The sequence below is a fragment of the Ovis aries genome, chromosome 13, assembly GCF_016772045.2.
Source record: "Ovis aries strain OAR_USU_Benz2616 breed Rambouillet chromosome 13, ARS-UI_Ramb_v3.0, whole genome shotgun sequence".
Classification (NCBI taxonomy): domain Eukaryota; kingdom Metazoa; phylum Chordata; class Mammalia; order Artiodactyla; family Bovidae; genus Ovis; species Ovis aries.
The window spans coordinates 7,926,536-7,939,003 of record NC_056066.1 but is presented as its reverse complement, the minus strand read 5'-3'; the positions used below and the strand labels follow the sequence as shown (position 1 = coordinate 7,939,003).

Below are 12,468 nucleotides of genomic sequence, written 5' to 3'. Positions count from 1 at the left end.
TTTTCAATTCTCTTTTATGGTGCTATTTAGCTATCTTAAGTGCTTCAAAGTCTAATCCTAATATCTACTGGGACTCTTGCATATTTGAGGTAAATTTTAGACAATTTTAGATTTATGGAGAAATTCAGAAGATAGTACAGAAAGTTCCCATGTACCTCACATCCAGCTCCCATTATTCTTAACATCTTAAGCAAGTGTGGTGCACTTCAACAATGAATGAACCAACACTGACATATAATTACTAACTAAGGTCCATGGTTTACTCATAGTTTCTTAGTTTTATCTAGTATGTTCTTCTGTTCCAGGATATCATCCAGAAGAGTACCTTAGAGTTACAGAACAGTACATTAGAGTTAGTTGTCATGTCTTCTTAAGCTCCTCCTAGGTGTGAGAGTTTCTCAGATTTTCCTTTTTTTAAATGATATCAAAATATGATAGGTTTAAGGTGTATTAATCCAATATTTTGTTGAATGCCCCTCTATTGGAATTTGTCTGATATTTTACTCATGATTAGATTGATGTTATCAATTTTGAGAGAATATAAGAGGTATTGCAGCATTTTCAATGTATCATTTCAAAGGTACAGCCTATCAATATGATTTATCACTGAGAGTGGTGAATTTCATTACCAGGCTGAGGTAGTGTTTATCAGGTTTATTCAGTATAAAGTCAGAGTTTTTGTGTTTGGGATTGTCACATACACAGGTACTGTAGATTTCAGTACCAAACACAATGAAGCTTCCAGATACAGATAGAAACTTCTTAGAGTCCTTCTTGCAGTCGCCTTGAGCCAATAGAGAATTTCTTTTGTTTTCAAATCCACCCTTCTGTTGAGATTATAATAATCTCAGGAACTTGGCTTTAGTTAGTTTAAGGACCTAAGCTCTAAACTCCTACGTTATGCAATCCTATGTCTACTCCGCAAATGAGAACTCGCTTCATGGCCCCCAGTGGCCAATGCTCCATCACCATCTACACTACCACAAGGTACCTACAGTCTACATTCCAGTTTGGTTCACTTCGTTGTTTCAGTACTCTCTTATTCATGGCAACCAAAGATATAATTTCTTTCTTGCAAGGTGACTGACATATTCAATGCATTTTTTCAATCCTAACTTATATGTTCAGTTCAGTTCGGTCACTCAGTCGTGTCCGACTCTTTGTGACCCCATGAATCGCAGCACACCAGGCCTCCCTGTCCGTCAACATCTCCGGGAGTTCACTCAGATTCGCATTCATCGAGTCAGTGATGCCATCCAGCGATCTCATCCTCGGTAGTCCCCTTCTTCTCCTGCCCCCAATCCCTCCCAGCATCAAAGTCTTTCCAATGAGTCAACTCTTCACATGAGGTGGCCAAAGTACTGGAGCTTCAGCTTTAGCATCATTCCTTCCGAAGAAATCCCAGGGCTGATCTCCTTCAGAATGGACTGGTTGGATCTCCTTGCAGTCCAAGGGACTCTCGAGAGTGTTCTCCAACACCACAGTTCAAAAGCATCAATCCTTCGGCACTCAGCCTTCTTCACAGTCCAACTCGCACATCCATACATGACCACAGGAAAAACCACAGCCTTGACTAGACAGACCATAGTCGGCAAAGTAATGTCTCTGCTTTTCAATATGCTGTCAAGGTTGGTCATAACTTTTCTTCCAAGGAGTAACTGTCTTTTAATTCCATGGCTGCAATCACCATCTACAGTGATTTTGGACCCAGAAAAATAAAGTCTGACACTGTTTCCACTGTTCCCCCATCTATTTCCCATGAAGTGATGGGGGCCGGATGCCATGATCTTCGTTTTCTTCATGTTGAGTTTTAAGCTAACTTTTTCACTCTCCTCTATCACTTTCATCAAGAGGCTTTTTAGCTCCTCTTCACTTTCTGCCATAAAGGTGGTGTCATCTGCATATCTGAGGTGATTGATATTTCTCCCGGCAATCTTGATTCCAGCTTGTGTTTCTTCCAGTCCAGCGTTTCTCATGATGTACTCTGCATAGAAGTTAAATAAGCAGGGTGACAATATACAACCTAAACACACTCCTTTTCCTATTTGGAACCAGTGTGTTGTTCCATGTCCAGTTCTAACTGTTGCTTCCTGACCTGCATATAGATTTCTCAAGAGGGAGATCAGGTAGTCTGGTATTCCCATCTCTTTCAGAATTTTCCACGGTTTATTTTGATCTACACAGTCAAAGGCTTTGGCATAGTCAATAAAGCAGAAATAGATGTTTTTCTAGAACTCTCTTGCTTTTTCCATGATCCAGCAGATGTTGCCAATTTGATCTCTGGTTCCTCTGCCTTTTCTAAATCCAGCTTGAACATCAGGAAGTTCATAGTTCACGTATTGCTGAAGCCTGGCTTGGAGAATTTTGAGCATTACTTTACCAGCATGTGAGATGAGTGCAATTGTGTGGTAGTTTGAGCATTCTTTGGCATTGCCTTTCTTTGGGATTGGAATGAAAACTGACATTTTCCAGTCCTGCGGCCACTGCTGAGTTTTCCAAATTTGCTGGCATATTGAGTGCAGCACTTTCACAGCATCATCTTTCAGGATTTGAAATAGCTCCACTGGAATTCCATCACCTCCACTAGCTTTGTTCGTAGTGATGCTTTCTAAGGCCCACTTGACTTAACATTCCAGGATATCTGGCTCTAGATGAGTGATCACACCATTGTGATTATCTGGGTCATGAAAATCCTTTCTGTACAGTTCTTCTGTGTATTCTTGCCACCTCTTCTTAATGTCTTCTGCTTCCATTAGGTCCATACCATTTCTGTCCCAATTTTGCGTGAAATGTTCCCTTGGTATCTCTAATTTTCTTGAAGAGATCTCTAGTCTTTCCCATTCTGTTCTTTTCCTCTATTTCTTTGCATTGATTGCTGAAGAAGGCTTTCTTATCTCTTCTTGCTATTCTTTGGAACTCTGCATTCAGATGCTTATATCTTTCCTTTTCTCTTTGGCTTTTCACTTCTCTTCTTTTCATAGCTATTTGTAAGGCTTCCCCAAACAGCCATTTTGCTTTTTTGTATTTCTTTTCCATGGGGATGGTCTTGATCCCTGTCTCCTGTACAACGTCACGAACCTCATTCCATAGTTCATCAGGCATTCTATCTATCAGCTTTAGGCCCTTAAATCTATTTCTCACTTCCACTGTATAATCATAAGGGGTTTGATTTAGGTCATGCCTGAATGGCGGCGGCCAGTGCACTAAGCACAGGCGGTGGTGCCGGTGCACTAAGCGTGGCCAAGAGCTACCCCACATCCGAGGTCAGGGGCAGTGACCTACAGTGCCAGTCTGCGACAGCGCAGGAACGGCGGAGAAAGCTACCCCACGTCTGAAGTCAGGGGAGGCGGCCAAGAGGAGTTACCCCGCATCCGAGGTCAGGGGCAATGGCTGGGAGGAGATACCCCACGTCCTAGGCCAGGGGCGGTGGCCGGGAGAAGCCACCCTGCGTCTGAGGTCAAGGGCAACGCCTGAGAGGGGCCACCCTGCATTGGAAGCCGGGGTGGCAGCCGAGGCCAAAGGTGGTGCCCGAGGCCAGGGGCGGCAGCCAAGAGGAGCAATCCCACGCCCAAGGCGTGGTGGCTGTGCCTTCGCAGGAGGGCCTAGAGGAGCCATCCCACATTGAAGATCAGGAAGGGTGGCAGGAGGAGATATCCCTCTTCCAAGGTAAGGAGCAGCGGCTGTGCTTACCTGGAGCAGCCGTGAAGAGATACCCCACGCCCAAGGTAAGACAAACCCAAGTAAGATGGTTGGTATTGCAAGAGAGCACCAGAGGGCAGACACAATGAAACCATACTCACAGAAATCTAGTCAATCTAATCACACTAGGACCACAGCCTTGACTAACTCAATGAAACTAAGCCATGCCCGTGGGGCAACCCAAGATGGGCGGGTCATGGTGGAGAGGTCTGAAAGAATGTGGTCCACTGGAGAAGGGAATGGCAAACCACTTCAGTATTCTTGCCTTGAGAACCCCATGAACAGTATGAAAAGGCAAAATACAGGATACCGAAAGAGGTACCCCCTAGGTCAGTAAGTACCCAATATGCTACAGGAGATCAGTGGAGAAATAACTCCAGAAAGAATGAAGGGATGGAGCCAAAGCAAAAACAATACCCAGCTGTCGATGTGACTGGTGATAGAAGCAAGGTCCGATGCTGTAAAGAGCAATATTGCATAGGAACCTGGAATGTCAGGTCCATGAATCAAGGCCAATTGAAAGTGGTCAAACAAGAGATGGCAAGGGTGAACATTGACATTCTAGGAATCAGCGAACTAAAATGGACTGGAAGGTGAATTTAACTCAGATGACCATTATATCTACTACTGCGGGCAGGAATCCCTCAGAAGAAGTGGAGTAGCCATCATGGTCAACAAAAGAGTCTGAAATGCAGTACTTGGATGCAATCTCAAAAACGACAGAATGATCTCTGTTCATCTCCAAGGCAAACCATTCGATATCACAGTTATCCAAGTCTATGCCCCAACCAGTAATGCTGAAGAAGATGAAGTTGAATGGTTTTATGAAGACCTACAAGACCTTTTAGAACTAACACCCAAAAAAGATGTCCTTTTCATTACAGGGGACTGGAATGCAAAAGTAGGGAGTCAAGAAACACCTGGAGTAACAGGCAAATTTGGCTTTGGAATGCAGAATGAAGCAGGGCAAAGACTAATAGAGTTTTGCCAAGAAAATGCACTGGTCATAGCAAACACCCTCTTCCAACAACCCAAGAGAAGACTCTACACATGGACAAAACCAGATGGTCAACACCGAAATCAGATTGATTATATTCTCTGCAGCAAAAGATGGAGAAGCTCTATACAGTCAACAAAAATAAGACCAGGAACTGACTGTGGCTCAGATCATGAACTCCTTATTACCAAATTCAGACTGAAATTGAAGAAAGCAGGGAAAGCTTATATGAGTTCGTTGCAAAAGAGATTTTCTGATTTTCTCAGTCTACCATTTCTTTAAAATCTCAAGTCTTTCCCTCAGTCTAGTTGGGTCTCTCTACCTCAATACCACAAGTGAAAAATTCCTTCTCATGTTATCTGTTCTGTAATGATATTACTATTTTATTCAACATTTTCTGTCTCAACAGTTTATATCACTAATAAGCAAAACAGCTATCACAATGAACACATAAAATCTGTTATTGAGTTGTGTGAAGAAATATTAAACAAAGATAAGATTTATCATTTTAACTTGCGTGTAATTTAATTTAACTTAAGTAATTTAACTGGAAATTGAACCTCAACCATGAAAACTTAAGAGTAAATGGTTTCACTTTTCTTCAGTGTGTTCAGATTGAAGGCTTTATGGAATATCCACAAGATAATGAAATAAAGCATATGTCATAGAAAAGAACCAATTATATCTAATAGTGCACAAAATTATGAACTTAAAAAGTGATTACTGTAAAGAAACATAAAATAAAAGTTGTAGCTCCAATGCCTACACTGCTAGTTCAAAGTAACCTACTGTCTTTATGTCTTAATATTTCAAATTATAAGTATATTATAAAATTGGTTCACTGTTTTCAACAAAAACCATAAATTAAGTAACATGTTAAGAGATTATTGCCCATGATCTTCATTGTCCATCACTTTTCAAGCATGAATTAAAGAGATAAAGAGATAAGCCAACCTAAGTAAAAACTTTTCCTAAGGCATGTTGATTCTATTTATCAATGAACATTAAATCTTATTAACTGGCACATTAGCACTATAAAGTTTTGTCAGCAAGTTTGAAAAAGAAAAATCAATAATGACAATAATATTTCTGATTGAAAGATATAACTGGGTAAATATCTGAAGCATGACAAACATGAGTGAAAAAAATAGCCTTTCCCTCTTTCCATGTAATACCAATATTATGTGCTTCATTTTATTATTCTCCTTATTTTGAAGAATTAAAAAAATCATAGTGTTTAAAGAAAATGATACTATCTTAGCTACAGAAACTTTTTAGAAATAAAAGGTAATACAATGCTTAAAATAATTATTATATAAATATGCATATGTTCATCATGTTGTCTGCTATAAGTATTTTTTAAAGTTTTATCTTTTCATTTATCTAATGATAAAGATATTATATTTCTAGAGCAAAATAATCAAAACTGAAACATTTAAGCATGTTAAAAATCCAGGATGGAAGATAGTAGCACCTCAAAATTTAAATGAAATACCTACTACCTATGGTAGAAGTTGCCAAGGTTGTAAAAATGAGTTTAAGAAACACCTCTTTTTTTTTAAAGAAGATGATGCCCTAATATCTGAGAAAAGAAGTGTATGCCTTACAAATATCAGAGAAAAGAAGAGAAGCTGAAAGAAAAGGAGAAAAGGAAAGATATACCCATTTGAATGCAGAGTTTCAAAGAACAGCAAGGAGAGATAAGAAAGCCTTTCTCAGAGATGAATGTAAAGAAAAAGAGGAAAACAATAGAATGGGAAAGCTTAGAGATTGCTTCAAGAAAATTAGAAATACCAAGGGAACATTTCATGCAAAGATGGGCGCATAAAGGACAGAGACGGTATAGACTTAACAGAAGCAAAAGATATTAAGAAGATATGGCAAGAATACACAGAACTATACAAAAAAGATCTTCACTTTACAGATAACCACCATGAGGTGATCACTCACCTAGAGCCAGACATCCTGGAATGCGAAGTCAAGTGGGCCTTAGGAAGCATCACTATGAACAAAGCTAGTGGACATGATGGAATTCCAGATGAGCTATTCCAAGTTCTAAGAGATGATGCTGTGAAAGTGATGCACTCAATATGCCAGCAAATTTGGAAAACTCAGCAGTGGTCACAGGACTGGAAAAGGTCAGTTTTCATCCCAGTCCCTAAGAAAGGCAATACCAAAGAATGCTCAAACTACTGCACAATTGCACTCATCTCACACTCTAGCAAAGTAATGCTCAAAATACTCCAACCCAGGCTTCACAAGTACATGAACTGTGAAATTCCAGATGTTCAAGCTGGTTTTAGAAAAGGCAGAGGAACCAGAATCAAATTTCCAACCTCAGTTGGATCATAGGAAAACAAGAGAGTTACAGAAAAACATCTACTTCTGCCAAAACCTTTTGACTGTGTGGATCACAGCAAACTGAAAAATTCTTAAAGGGATGGGAATAGACCACGTGACCTGCCTTCTGAGAAATCTGTATATGGGTCAATAACCAACAGTTAAAACTGGACATGGAACAACAGACTTCTTCCAAATTGGGAAAGGTGTATGTCAGGTTGTATCACCCTGCTTATTTAACTTATATGCAGAGTACATCACACAAAGTGCCAAGCTGAATGAAGCACAAGCTGGAATCAAGATTGCCGGGAGAAATATCAATAACCTCAGATATGCAGATGATACCACCCTTATGGCAGAAAGTGAAGAAGAACAGAAGAGCCTTTTGATGAAAGTGGAAGAGGAGAGTGAAAAAGTTGACTTAAAACTCATTCAGAAAACTAAGATCATGGCATCCAGTTCCATCACTTCATGGCAAATAGATGGGAAAACAATGGAAACAGTAACAGACTTTATTTTGGGGGGCTCCAAAATCACTGCAGATGATGACTGCAGCCATGAAATTAAAAGATGCTTGCTCCTTGGAAGAAAAGTTATGACCGATCTAGACAGCATACTCAAAAGCAGAGACATTACTTTTTCAACAAAGGTCCATCTAGTCAAAGCTATGGTTTTTCCAGTGGTCATGTATGGATGTGAGAGTTGGACTATAAAGAAAGCTAACCACAGTAGAATTAATGCTTTTAAACTGTGGTGTTGGAGAAGACTCTTGAGAGTCCCTTGGACTACAAGGAGATCCAACCAATCCATCCTACGGGAAATCACTGACTATTCACTGAAAGGACTAACGATGAAGCTGAAACTCCAATACTTTGGCCACCTGATGTGAAGAACTGACTCACTGGAAAATACCCTCATGCTGGGAAAAATTGAAGGCAGGAGGAGAAGGGAATGACAGAGGATGACATTGTTGGATGGCATTCCTGACTGGATGGACATAAGCAAGCTCTGGGTTTGGTGATGGACAGGGAAGCCTGGCGTGCTATAGTCATGGGGTCACAAAGAGTGGGACACGGCTGAGTGACTGAACAGAACTGATGCCCTCCCTAGTAGGGGACTGTTACCTTCCAGGTTCAATAGCTTGGCCAGAATGAAGGGGCATTTAATCTGAGTTCGTTGCTAGACTGAGATACAGGTGAGGTAGTTAGAGTAGAAGGCAAGGCAAGGAGGAACTTGTGTTGGTGTGAACACCAGAGTTTACCCAGCTTGCTGTGATGGACCTTTGCTGCCAACGCTAGTACCGAAGCTCTTTCCTTCAGTTCTAACACTGTTCACTCCATTTTAAGTGGCATGCCTGAATAGTCAGAGCAAACTGTTTAACCATTGTCTGAATATCTTGACTGTAGAACAGTGAGGAGAACCACTGAAGCACAGTAAGATATCTATATGATATGCGTACATCAAAAAGTGAAAAATACAACCGAGTGGGTGATTTCTTTCCTTTCTTAGAAAATGATAACACATCCTCCAAGATTACCCCAGTGATATCACCTTTTGCAGGACGCCTTCCCTAATCACACTGACATGTTGGCTTCATCTTTTCTGCTTCTATTTTCCTGTATTAAGAACCTTTCTGGCTCTTATAAATTAATGTGTAAAATACTTCAGACTGCATTTGGCTATAAGAATCATTCCTACTTCAGTGTCAAGACTAGTATACAGCAGGTGATCAATACATGCTGTTGATTGAGAAAGAGAAAAAGGGAAGAAGGAAAAAAGGAAGAGGGAAGGAGGAAAGAAAGGAAGAGAAGAAGGAGGGAGGGGCAATGGTAGGCTGGCTCAGTATGTAGCTGCATGTTGTCAGACCTGGCCCGGCCCCTGGTCCCTCCGCCCTCTGGCCTCCTCCTTCTGAACCTCCTGATGGGCCCTAGCAGGCTCATCCACCTGCAGCGACCACGATCAATCACCCTGACACAGTCAGATCTTAAGCCTTATCTTTCATATTTCAGCATTGCATCCCTTTCTCAAGATCTACTCCTGAGACTGGGTCCCCACCGGACCAACAAGGGGAAATCTGCTGAGTTTCTTTCACTGTGCTGGGATCCCTCCATCTGCTGAGCAGCAGCTAGCAGGCTAACTCACTGCCCAACAAGCTGGACTGACTTTCATGAGGGGCCACCTCCAACACCATACCTGCTTTAACAGGACTTGGTCCCTCACTGCAGACCACTCTCCGAGATCCACCCCCAGCATGCCTAAGGCCCAGCCAGATCTCAAGACATAACAAGAGTGAATCACACAATCTCCACAGGGATTCCATTCTGTAGGTGGAGGGTGAATAAGAGGTGTTCCACTCTTCCTGTGAATGTTGAGAAGGTATTTATGAAAGCACTCCCACTTAGACACACTTGAAAAGCCCTTTCAATGTGTTGCTTTTTCATGCTAGGAATGCTTGGTCGAAAGGGTTTTTGTGAAAAATCTATTTTTCAGGATATCTGTTCTGCTTTTTTTAAAGAAGAAATATGATACTTGAAGCCCATTCTATTGATACTAATGTATCATTTTACTTCAAAAGATCCATGCAAGGAAAATTCTTGGAACCCCTGAAGGAACGTGGTGAATGATAACTGCTCAGACAACTCAGTCAAACAGGCACCATGACTGGTCACAGGTAAAGGGCTATGTTTATCGCCATATCAATAATCAATACTAATAACATATGGAAAATTAGATTTCCAGTGGAAATTTGCTGTATGATGCAGGGAACTCAAGTTGGTGCTCTGTGACAACCTAGAGGGGTAGGATGGGGTGGGATTGGGAGGGAGATTGAAGAGGAAGGCGACATTTGTATACCTATAACTGATTCATGTTGATGTACGGCAGAAATCAATACAATATTGTAAAGAAAACATCCTCCAATTAACAAAAATAAATTAAAAAAATAATCAATACTGACACACAGTAGTTACTAAATTAGTATTTCGTCGTTGAAAGTGAAAGTGTTAGTCACTCAGTCATGTCCAATTCTTTGTGACCCCATGGAATATAGCCCACTAGGTTCCTCTGTCCATGGGATTCTTCAGGCAAGAATACTGGAGTGGGTAGCTATTTCCTTCTCCAGGGGTTCTTCCCAACCCAGGGACTGAACAAAGATCTCCCACCTTGCAGGAAGACTCTTCACTGACTGGACCACTTGGGGGTCCCATTTAGTTGTTACTAAGTTAGTATCTGTTGAATGAATGAGTGAACAGGCACTCATATGTGTGTTTGTATGTAGAAACATGATGGTGGAGTGGAGGTGCTCTGATAGCATCTGCTGTATGACACCAAACAGTTTTATGATTTTGCTCCTTTTGAGATGCATTTGACACCTCACCCTGTTAAAATCTCCGTCAGCTCGGTCACTCTGTCATGTCCGACTCTTTGCGACCCTGTGGACTGCAGCACGCCAGGCCTCCCTGTCCATCACCAACTCCAGGAGCTTACTCAAGCTCATGTCTATCGAGGCCCCTCTATCGAGGGGTACAAGAAAAGCAAGAAGCCTTTGGAGGTAGAGAATAGCATTATATACGCTGTGTTCTCATTCTAGAAAAGCAGCTTTCCCACGCATTCCATCTGGGGCTGAGAGTTTATTTAGCGGTAGTTGCTTATGCCTAGAGTTTTTAAAATTAACCTGTCACAGAAGTACCTCAAGGATAAGGTCTAGAATCACAGTATTGATACAAATATATGCTACGTCTATACATATGTATATATATGTGTGTATAATTAAAAAAGCAGTCCTACAAATTTATGCATATAAAAAGTCAACCTTAAATTGCTACTCTGTCAGAAAATGTCATTTAAAATGTCTAACATTATGCCTCAGGCTTCAGTACTCAGGAGCTTTTGACAGTCTAAAAAGGAAGCAAATCCCATAAACCAGGTCTTATTTGCGTTCGATCAGCAGATTCCAGTTCTATGTTAATTACTGTGACAATAAAAAGGAAAGATATTATCTAAACTAAGAGATTGTAATTTTTGTTCTAGTCTGTTATATAATGTTCTGAAAGGAAATCAAGGAAGTATCCTTTTAATTCCACTCTCTTCTTTATAATTCTGCTTCTTGACATAATTTAAGACTGGCTCCAAAGGTCTTTTTTTATTATATATTCCAAAAGTACATCATAGGGCTTTGTGCATGGAAAACATGCTTCTTACAGATGAGTGACTGGGCATTTAAAATGCAATGTGCTCTCAGACTAAACATCAAATACACAAAAAAAGGTATATGAATCTGGATGACAGTCCATAGGTACTGGAAGAGAGGGCTACTGTATGTACTTTCAAAGTGTCAACGGAGCTTAAGCCTTGTAAAAATAAGCCAGGGAAAGCATCATCTGTTTCTCAGCTGCATGCTTCCCTTTCCTCTCCTTAATTTTTCCAGATGTCAACACTCACCTACCTGTGCACAGAAAAGGCAAATCTAAAGATCAAAGTTCAGTTCAGTTCAGTTCAGTCGCTCAGTTGTGTCTGACTCTTTGCGACCCCATGAATCGCAGCATGCCAGGCCTCCCTGTCCATCACCATCTCCCGGAGTTCACTCAGACTCATGTCCATCGAGTCAGTGATACCATCCAGCCATCTCATCCTTGGTCATCCCCTTCTCCTCCTGCCCCCAATTCCTCCCAGCATCAGAGTCTTCCAATGAGTCAACTCTTCGCATGAGGTGGCCTAAGTACTGGAGCTTCAGCTTTAGCATCATTCCTTCCAAAGAAATCCCAGGGCTGATCTCCTTCAGACTGGACTGGTTGGATCTCCTTGCAGTCTAAGGGACTCTCAAGAGTCTTCTCCAACACCACAGTTCAAAAGCATTAATTCTTCGGCGCTCAGCCTTCTTCACAATCCAACTCTCATATCCCTACATGACCACAGGAAAAACCATAGCCTTGACTAGACGGACCTTAGTCGGCAAAGTAATGTCTCTGCTTTTGAATATACTATCTAGGTTGGTCATAACTTTTCTTCCAAGGAGTAAGTGTCTTTTAATTTCATGGCTGCAATCACCATCTGCAGTGATTTTGGAGTCCAAAAAAATGAAGTCTGACCCTGTTTCCCCTGTTTCCGCATCTATTTCCCATGAAGTGATGGGACCAGAAGCCATGATCCTAGTTTTCTGAATGTTGAGCTTTAAGCCAACTTTTTCACTCTCCTCTTTCACTTTCATCAAGAGGCTTTTAGTTCCTCTTCACTTTCTGCCATAAGGGTGGTGTCATCTGCATATCTGAGGTGATTGATATTTCTCCTGGCAATCTTGATTCCAGCTTGTGCTTCTCCCAGTCCAGCTTTTCTCATGATGTACTCTGCATAGAAGTTAAATAAGCAGGGTGACAATATACAGCCTTGACATACTCCTTTTCCTATTTGGAACCAGTCTGTTGCTCATGTCCAGT

At 41.2% G+C, this 12,468-nt stretch overlaps 1 protein-coding gene across 2 annotated transcripts in view; it reads right to left on the bottom strand.

Moving 5' to 3' along the window:
• Positions 1–12,468, bottom strand: part of MACROD2 (mono-ADP ribosylhydrolase 2) — a 2,324,156-nt gene that overhangs the window by 1,765,462 nt on the left and 546,226 nt on the right. The gene's annotated exons all lie outside the window — the stretch shown is intronic.